Source organism: Pteropus alecto, unplaced genomic scaffold (assembly GCF_000325575.1).
Source record: "Pteropus alecto unplaced genomic scaffold, ASM32557v1 scaffold14, whole genome shotgun sequence".
Lineage (NCBI taxonomy): Eukaryota > Metazoa > Chordata > Mammalia > Chiroptera > Pteropodidae > Pteropus > Pteropus alecto.
In genome coordinates, this window is record NW_006436810.1 from 4,500,582 (window position 1) to 4,510,979 (window position 10,398).

A 10,398-nucleotide genomic window follows, 5' to 3' on the forward strand; every position below is an offset into this window, starting at 1 on the left:
GAATTGCAAGTTCAGCAAAGAAATGGGTGGGGGGGCTGCCGCGGGGAGACGCGGCTCGCTCGGGTCGCGCTGGCTGGGATGGACCCCCGCCCCCGAAATAGAAATCTCAACACTTCCCCCGCCTCGCAAAAAAATAGAAACGAAAATTCATCGAGCACCTCATTTCCCCTCAGATCGTCAGTTACAATCTGAAGCCTGAACAGTTCAGTTTTTGCCCGTTTCAACCATCGGAGGCACTTTGAAATTTATTCGAGTTTACATCCCCTCACTTCTTTCTTTCTCTGACTCTCGTTCCCTCTCACTCACACATCTACACACGGCAAAGCGAGTTAATACTAGGCTGCAAATACACGTGATGCAAAAAGACTTTGCCAAGAGGATCACTATTTTTCTTTTCCATGTATAAACCAAGCCACATTTTGCTGGGGAGATTTTCATTTCGGTAGTTTTGCGTTGGGGGAGAAACCTAAATTGCATACTTTCTTTCCCCTCCCTTTAAAGTCACAGAATAGTATAGCTGCAAACTTCGCCCCCCCCCAAAGAAAAGGGGGTAATTTTTGAGGGTGGATGTTGTTTTGTTTTCACACTTGAGTTCCTAGACACGCTAAGTCCCCGTTCACCAGCACTATAAGTTTTTAATTCAATATTTGCCATTACAGGCCCTGCATGCTCTTAAAACATACTTTTTAATATCACTTTTTAGAATAAAAATTAAGCTTCATAAGTCTATTATTTCATAACAAGCGTGCTTTATCCAGTATATGCAACATACGCGATTTTTACGTGTTAAAATACACATTCTACACACCCTGTTATTGCTACATGTGCGAGTACATACATAAAATGCATGCACATACTTTTTCCCATTGGCAATTATTTAATAGTTGTTTCTTTTGTTTTAATAAAACAGTGGGATCGACATTTTAAAAATTAAATTCAATTACAAACAGTTTATTCTGACAGCAAATTGTAACGTTACCTTAAATGGCCACAAATATGCTCACAATATTCCAAGGAAAGTGACTTTAAAAAGAGAGACAAAAATCTTCTGCAAGTACTTAGTATCTCACATGTGTATCCCCCAAAAAAGTATTTTAACTGGTATTCAGTTCTGCTCCAGGGATATCCACAGAATACAAGATTATGCACCTGGCTCAGGTTTTTGCATTTTCCACCACAAAACTGCAACAAAATTCCCTCCCCCAAAAAAGAAATCATTAAAAAAAAAATCCAACAACTTTTTCTTATTGTTTATAAAAAAAAAAATCAATACAGGATAGTTATAATTTCTCCTCAAACAAATCTTGTTGGTGGTTTTTTTTTCTTCTCTTATAAAGTCTTAAACTTGTTCCAAGTTTAGAGGTGTCTCATCATCATCATCATCCTCCTCATCATCATCATCACCATTGACTCCCCCGTGGAGTCACATTGATAATAATAGGTTTCCCTGAAAGATACATTGTAATCCATTCACATCCGGGCACTGCGGGCTTATAAAGAGAAGGCGCTGTGGCCGCCGCTGCTCCTCCAGACAATGACTAGGGAGGGGCGGGGCGGGAGCGGGCGACCATCGAGTGGTAAACAGAGCGCCTAGAGAGGCACCCAAGATGGCGGCGCGTGCGGGCCACGCCTCCTCCGCGACCTACGGCGGTGGCGGGGTTCCCGCGGCTGTCGCGAGTGGGACCGATCTGTAAGGGCTCCCGAGGCTGGGGCCGTTAGCCGATACCGTGTTCCTGCGCGCTTCTTTTTGTTCCCGTTCCTTGGCCTTCCCTGTTCTACAATTGTAGTTCCTAAATTAATTAAGGAATTAAATTCCACAAACTTCCATAAGGGAGTCAGATCCGTGGCTCATCCTGAGGGAGGCTCGGGAGAGGCCGCGCCGGCCTCACTAACGGAAAGCCTGAGTCTGGGTTCTCTCGCTGTGTGGAACTCCTTCTCTAAGCGAGGTTTGGGCAGTGTGGAAGAAGTCCCCTGAGCCAAGTTGTAGCTCCTGAGCTTGAAGAGGGATGTAGGTCCTCTACTCCTTGTCCACTACCCACACACTATCTTTTTCTAGACCCCTGGAAAAGAGAACTTTGCGGCTCTGAAAAGTCTCCACTTGGAAAAGACTTCCATTTGTTGCTTCGTAGACTCAAATCGAGTTTGTAGCATGTACCAGTACTGAATCAACTCCTAGTTCTGCCCAAGCAATTACCTTCTCTAGTTTGCGAATGCAAATAACAATGTCCACTTTTAAGAACTTCATAAGAATTAAAGAAATAAAGATTTAAGTGGAGCCACCACTAAAATCTTTCCACCTATAATTCCTCGTTAAACCAATTAATAGCTCTAATCTAGCCGACAGGATTTTAAGTGGAGATTTTTCTAGTCCTCCTACCAGACAGAAGTGAGTAATAATAATGACAGGTAACATTTATACATGGGTTTACAATGTACCAGACACTGTTCTGATAATTTCACAAATATTGGCTGCTTGAATCCAAAAAGTGAATCTCTGGAGTATATGTTACTACTATATCTTACATATAGAAAGCCAGAAGCAAGCTATCGTAGACCTTGCAAACGAATATACCTGCCAAGAAGGACTCCTTCTGGTTAATTGGGCCCCAAATCATAACCAGAGTGTAACAGCTGTTGCAGACAAGCCTCTCAAGCACTCTGAACTTCAGGGAAAGTCATAGACTATGCTGCCAGCCTCCTACAACTGTGCCCCTTCCGTCTGAATCCGCCCTTATAAAGGAGTTCCTGGCACTATGTTTTGACCAATGGGCTGAGACTTGTCTCATCCAATCAGAACCCCATAGTTATATCTTCATTTGCATCCTTCCTGACCAATCATACCAGCTCCATAATGACAGTTTAGAATGTGCTATTCTGACCAATCAAGATAGTGCTATTTGGGCCAATCAGACTATGCAAATTTGGATTCATCATTTACATAAAAATAGGCCAATCAGAGACCAGGGCAGGTCCAACTTTCTCTATAAAAAATGGCCTCCCCTTTGTATCCTTGGAATACACTTTGGGTTTCTTTTAGAGACAGTGTTTCCCTGTTTTGCAAGCTGCTCATTTGAAAAAAGTTTCTCATCTTTCAGCACCCAAGACTGGGGACTCCTGTTGCCATTAGATTGGTGGTAGCAATCTTTTGTTTAAAGTTGAGCAGCTTGACCAGGGCAGTTTAACTTGACTAATTAAACAACTTTATTAAGTGATAGAGCCCACCTTTGAAGTTAGGCCTTCTATGATCAGTCAACATTCAATTACATTCCTATATTATCCAGCAGTGAGAACATCCTAATCTCCGTTTTCTGATGCAGTTTTGTGTCATTAATAGATAAGAGTTTAGATCAATTTTCAAGATCTTTTGTTTATATGTAAGTTTTTAGAGAATAAGAATTAGGGCATTTATAATTTGATTCCTGTCTTCTATCTTCATTCCATGTTCTCATCTTAAAATAATATTTAACATTTAGACATTGTTTTATGCTACATTATCACAAGCATTATCTCTGATTCTCAGAATAAGCCTCTACAGGCTCTATGGAGATGACGTAATAGAAAGATCACAGATTTTTGTTTAGGAGAAATATTCCATTGACTCTACCTCTAATCAGCTCTGTGACCTAAGGCTTGATGTCACTGTCTTTTACTGTAAAATGCAGAGGCTAGATTAGATAATCTCATAAGGCTCCTTCTAGTTTCTAGGTTTTAAAATTGTCAAGAAGTCAATGATTGGATTGGGTCTCTGACCTACATGCACACGATTGATGGCTAGTGCATTTTTTTTAAATTGCAGCCTACAGTCAGAAAATCGTACAAATACCCTTCTTATTTTAAATTAAAGAGTAAATTTGGTTTGTTTGATTTTTTTTTTCCCTGAACTATCAGAAGAATAGGTTTACTTATGAATATTGGAGGTACCTGACAAAAGAAGACTCAGTAGAATGCTGTGAAACTTAGATAAAAAGGAAAATATAGGAGATATGTTTTGGAGTGCCTGCTCCATCTATAGACTCCTTTCCCTGGGAATCTGACCATAAATACTGATTTAGAGGTAGAACTTGATGTGGGTATCACATGAGTCCTTCCTGCCCCAGCCTCTCCAATCCCAGCTGACTGGACCACACCAACTAAAAGTGAAAGAGATTGACAGTAGTCTATGGTGAATGATGGATTAGACATGTTGATGAGAGCCGGCCAGACCTGGTGCCAGAAAGTCAGGCCATGTGAGAGCCATGGTTATGGGTAAACAAGAACCATGAATAAGCAGAGGACATTGCTCTTTAGGTAAAACAGAAAGGTTTTGGAAGTTCCCAGAAAAGTAGACAATTTAGTACTAGGAAGAAATGCCTAGAGATACTTTTTCAATTATTATGAGGACCACCTTGCCTCCTGTCCATAAGAGAGCTGATTCCTGCAGTGCTCCCCTTCCCTAACTGAGTGAACCTGAGTACTTTTGTGATCCTAAAACTGAAGTGTTTTATTAGAAAATTGTGCCACATATATAGTCAGGACAGTATATACAAGTGTCATACCCTTTTCTGCTGTATTATGACCTTGAGCAAATTTCACATTTTGTGAGATGTAAAATAATTAACATGTCTTCAGTACTTTACATGGCTGGTTAAAATCGAATGAGATAGTGGACATGAAAAGGCTGTGAAAAATGACAAAGTCCTATCAAATGTAAGGTATAATTATTGTATAAACTGAGTTGATGCCTAAAGATAACAATTCTTTTATAGGAGTGGGAAGGAGTGGCAAATATTGAAACTCAATGAGTCACAGACATTGAAGGGTGCTTAGATGAAACTTCATTTTTGTTGAAGATGTCAAGGCTCACATGGAATGTCACATCCAAAGTCACATCACCAATGAGTTACAGAGCCAGAAGTATCTCTTCAGTAAATGAGTGCTAGTCCAGTAATGCCACACTATTCTTCTACAAATTTCATCCAGTTTGCTTGCCCATAATCCTGACCATGTTAAAATAAATAAGCAGACAAAACCACAAACCAAAAAATCAGATCTTTGATGATCTAATAAAATTCATCCAAAAATTCAGCAAATAATTTTTAAATGTCTACCTCGTAAAGGCAGCTATTCTCCCAAAACCTGAGGCAAAAATGTAGGCAAAAAACCAGAATGATATAAATGTCAAGGGCAGTCTTGATTGAATGGTGAAGTCACAGTGAAGAAGATACAGCTTTGGAAGATGTTTGGAAGAGAAAGGGCTACCTTAGCATGTTTTCAGGTTGATATATCAAAAGGCACAAACATCTAGGACCTCAAACTGAAGCCTCACATATACTGCAGCACTGAGCCAGAAAATCAGCTGAAAGGTCAGAATGGGAGGAATCCAGTCAGTGTGTGTGAAAGAAGTCCAGAGCTTCAACATTCAGAGTCCCACATACACCAGGTCCTTTGCATTGGCTGGTCCCATGATCCTTTCTCTGGCTATTCACACAGCTGGCTCCTGGTTATCCTTCTGGTCTCAGCTTAAATACTACCTCCTCCCAGAGACCTTCCTAATCATTCCGTCTAAAATAAGCACCCACTTTATTATTCTTTGCCTCATCATCAGCTTTATGTCCTTAGTGGCACGTTTTCCAATTAGGACCTTTTTGTTAATGGGTTTCCTCTATATTATCTGTCTTCCCCATCAGAGGGTAGACTTCATAATACAGGGACTACATGAATCTTTTTCACTCTCTGTACTTATACCTAATGCAGTGCCTGGCACTTATCAGATTTTCTAGACCATTTGTTAAATAAATAAAGAACTTGTCTTTATCCTCAAGATACACACTTCACACTGAAGAGTACAGCTTTTATAGATCAGTTTCTCTTAAGGTTCCATTTTAGCTTGGTTTCATTGTTGGTAAATAGTGCTGGTGAATATTCAGTTTGATTTGCAACAAGCTATTGGCTCCTTATCACCTGAATCCTAAATCCTAAAAATAGAACAAAGATAATTGTCTTAATTTACCAAACTGTGGGGACTGCTTATTTCACAACTGTAATAAAAGTCATTGTATTGCTTCACTATTACATAATTTTATGGATGAGGAAATTGTGGGTTGGGGTACAGCAAACATCTACTACATGGTGGAGCTGAGACTTAAACACAGGTAGATCATGCTGCTTCTTACAGCTTAGTGACATGTGCCATGGCTTTAGGTCACAGACAGCTGTGGAAAAGATCTGCATATGTTGAACTTTTAACCTTGCATCACACACGGGGAGGAGGAGACCACCTGGGAACAGACCAAGAGCTCTCTATACACAACGTCTTCGTTTCTTCTCTGGAACTCTCTTCCTGCTTTATTCTTCCAACTTATAAGCCCCTCAAAAATGACAACACCCTTAAAATACAACACAAACTATAACAGAGGAAAGAGTTTCATGATTAGAAGGAAACATTCTAGAAGGCTGGCAGTAAATCTTGTAAGTCTCTTTTAATTAACAAAACTGTGGACACTAAAATTGAAAGATTGTCAGTTTTATTTTTTCTCTCTCCTTTCCCCAAACCCCCCAAACCTCTAAAACTAAAGACAAAATTCTGCATTCCCAGAATTATTATGCAATCCACTGTCTTTTCTCTGCACCTTATGTAACTATTTATGCATGGGTCACACTGTCATGCCATTGGTGTATTGTGTTCCTTGTTTTAGTATATGTTCCCTTTACAAAGGCAAGGAGCAGGTCTTTGTACCCTAATGACTTGGCACACTGCTTGGCACATAAGGGACTGTTTATGGAACTAAATTATTCCTTCAAGAATGACCCAGAAAATCAAGCAACTTTGGAAATAAAGTTATACGATGACAGATTGGTGTTTAAAATAACAAACCTTCCTATTGGACCTAGCGTGTAACAGAGCAGAATTTTGATTTTACCTACTTTTAGATATTTTGGGGGTTTGTTGAAAAGGAAATGTAAAAAAAATAAAATTCATTCTTAGTGTCCATGGAGTTCTGTTCATTTAAAGAAGACTCAAAAGGTTTAGTGCCAGCCTTCTAGGACATTTCCTCCTAATCATGAAATTGTTTTCTCTGTTATAGTTCGAGTGTTGTATTTTAGGGGTTTTGTCATTTCTGAGGGGCTTATAAGTTGGGAGAATAAGGCAGGAATAGAGTTCCAGAGAAGAAACGAAGACGTTGTGTATAGAGCTCTTGGTCTGTTCCCAGGTGGTCTCCTCCTCCCCGTGTGTGATGCAAGGTTAAAAGTTCAACATATGCAGATCTTTTCCACAGCTGTCTGTGACCTAAAGCCATGGCACATGTCACTAAGCTGTAAGAAGCAGCATGATCTACCTGTGTTTAAGTCTCAGCTCCACCATGTAGTAGCTAAGTGATCTTGGGCAATTGGCTTTACCCCGAGCATCAGTTTCCTCATCCATAAAATGGGTATAATAATCTGTCATAGAATTATGATGACAGATTAAATACAACCATATTATCAAAAGCACTTGGTGCAATGCTCATCCAATGATTGTAACCTAGAAATTATGATATATACTCTTTAGTGTCACATCTTTCAAACTGAAGGTCTCAACTTTATATGGTCATGGAATAGACTTACTGGACTGTGATCAACTTTTTGTTTGAAGTGAAATAGAGTAACAGAAAATATCAACATGCATGGCATGAATTGAGAGTAAGTATTGTTTTACAAAAGCCTATTTCAGGTGTATATATACAATATAGTACATATGTACGATTACATCAAAAATATTTAGTCACTGCTTTAGTAGACGGGCCTCACTGCTTCGCTAGCAAGGGTATTCATGAAGCATATTCTGAGATCATAGTGGAGAAGTGAGAAGAAAGTTAATCACTCCATTCTATTTCTTCTCTTGTCAAACTTCATATTATTTCAAAACCAACAACCACCTCCCACCATAGAAAAGGAGACAGATAGAAAGATAAACGGTTTAAAATATACAATGTAGAAAGGACAGTAGGAATTTTGGAAAACAGCAGGAGAACCATTCATGTATTCGAAAGTGAAATAAAACTGATTGAACTTAATATACTTAACTTGATTTTTAAAATCCTTCAAAAGCTGTTAGTTCCCTCATCCAGGCCCCCACCTACCTCTCCAACTTTAAGACCATCTCCTTCCCTAAAAGAAATGTCATCTCTAGTCAATTAACCATACAGCATAGTTTTATTGAACGGTTTGTCTATGAAAAGCAGTATGCAAGTTATGATGAGGAATTCGAGATGAAAAAAAACAGGGCCCTCGAGCTACCAGTATTCATACACTAATGGGTAGGTCAGACATATACAAATCACACAATGTTGGAAAGACTAACTGGAGAGCTATCAAGAGGTCAAATCGTGCCACTATATTATAGCGAAATAAGTATATATTAGCTGGAGAAATCTAAGGCTTCTTAGAAGAGATGAGGCTAGAGTTGGATCTGGAAAGAGAAGTGGTATTCCCATGAGCAGATAGAGAGTGAAGGACATTCTGGGCCAAAGCACTAACCCCAGCAAAGGCTGGAAGACTAGTCAGGATCTCAGAGTTCATGAGTGGAGCTGAAGGACTAGTGTTAAACCCCAGTTGGCAAATGTGGACCCATTTGCCTTTACTCCCACTACGTGGAACTATTAGGGTCATGCACACAGCAGCAGTGATCAGATATGCCTAAGAAGATCATTAAGGAAGCAATGCAGAGGATAATGAAGGTAAGAAGAAACCAAAGGCAGAAGCCAGTTAAAAGCTCTTGCACTTCTCTTAGCCAGTGATTATGAGAGTGTGAAGGAGGGCTGTGGTTATGGCCGTGGAAACCAGACTCATTCAAGAGACGTGTATAATTATGAGAAAAGTTAATTGGGTTACAAAGCAATAGAAAAATTCATTTGAACTGGCTTAAGCAATAAAGGTCTCAAAAATCTAAAGAGTCTAGAGCCATCGATTAGGTCTTCAGCTTCATTCATCCACATTTCTCTCAGTTAAGCCCAACTTTATGTGTCAGGCTAACTACCTCATGACCTCCAAAATGGCTACCACTCTACACTGAAGCTATGAGCTTTGCCTAAGACAGTTGCTGGTTCCCCTTAAGCCTTGACACTAAAGCCTCAGCTGAGCTCTAACTGTATCATCTTAGGAAGACACCCACTTTTGAGCCAAACCACACAATGACCAGTTTACATTTATCACTAAGTAACTATGTTGCTAAGGCTCAAATCAGTTAAAGCTCACTCCTGGAGCTGAGGTGAAACCAATCCTACCCAACCCACAAGGTTTATATACTTGGGGAAAGGAAAGATAGATGTTGGAGAGACAAATACAAAGTTTACCAAGCTTTCTGGACATCTGTGCCACTACGCATTTATTCTTGCCTTTCCTGTTGCTTGAACTGACCTCCCTCATGTGTTCCCTTGAACAATTCTTGCCTTTCCATCAAATACAGTTGAATTCTTACCATCCGTTGTGAAGTCTGCTCTGACTTCTTGATCTTCTCCACCACTCACTCCTCTGAACTAACTCATTTGCTTAAAACAAAAACTTAAAAAAATTACAGTATAGCATACATACAGTAAAAATTTACAGCTCAATAAATTTTTGCATATATATATAAGCATATATATACATACATATATATATATATATATACAAAATCATTCTTAATATTTAGAGTAAGAGATTCCTTTGAATCATTTTTCAGCATGAAAACAATCCCCCAGATCAAGATATAGAACATTTCCAGCAACCCAGAAGGCAATCTTCTTTTCCTTCATAGTCCATTCTCATGCTCTTTGATATCTATCATCAGAGAGTAGTTTTGCCTATTCTTGAAATTGGAATCATCTAATATATATTCATGTGCATCTGGCTTTTTTTTTTATCATTACATATGTAAGATTCCTCCATGTGTTTTTATGTAGGGGCAGGCTATTCTTTTTTATCACTGTATAGTATTCCATAAGAATATACAACAATTTATTTATCCATTCAAACCCCACCTCATTCTCCCCAAATATAGGTTTTCCCAATTTTGACTGCTATGAGTAAAGCTGCCTTAAAATTTTTATCCATGTCTTTTGGTTGATATATGCACTTATTTAGCTTGGCCTTGTACCTAGGATATTCTATCATATGCCTAGAATTGCTGGGTAGGCATATCTTAGTTTCAGAAGAAACTATCAGACAGTTTTCCAAAGTAGTTTGACCAATTTGTACTTGCACTAGCTTTACCTTTAATACAAATTATTATAATTTATATATTTACATATTGGTATTGCTTCATCAATTAGACCCTAAACCTCTAGAAGGCAGAGAACGTCTTAGAGATCTTCATTGTTTCAATGGCTAACATTGAGTTCTGCGCATAATGATTCCATCAATTTTCAACAAACATCTGGCTATGACTTAAAAATTATACAT

General features: G+C 39.0%; 1 protein-coding gene across 8 annotated transcripts in view; it reads right to left on the reverse strand.

The window, feature by feature from the left end:
- TCF4 (transcription factor 4) overlaps positions 1–1,504 on the reverse strand; it is a 344,189-nt gene extending 342,685 nt beyond the window's left edge. For all 8 annotated transcript variants that reach the window (XM_025048142.1, XM_015590849.2, XM_015590847.2 and 5 more), the window contains exon 1: positions 980–1,504. The gene's annotated coding sequence lies outside the window, so the exon portion shown is untranslated. The remainder of the gene's footprint in view (positions 1–979) is intronic.
- Between the last annotated feature and the right edge of the window lie 8,894 nt (positions 1,505–10,398).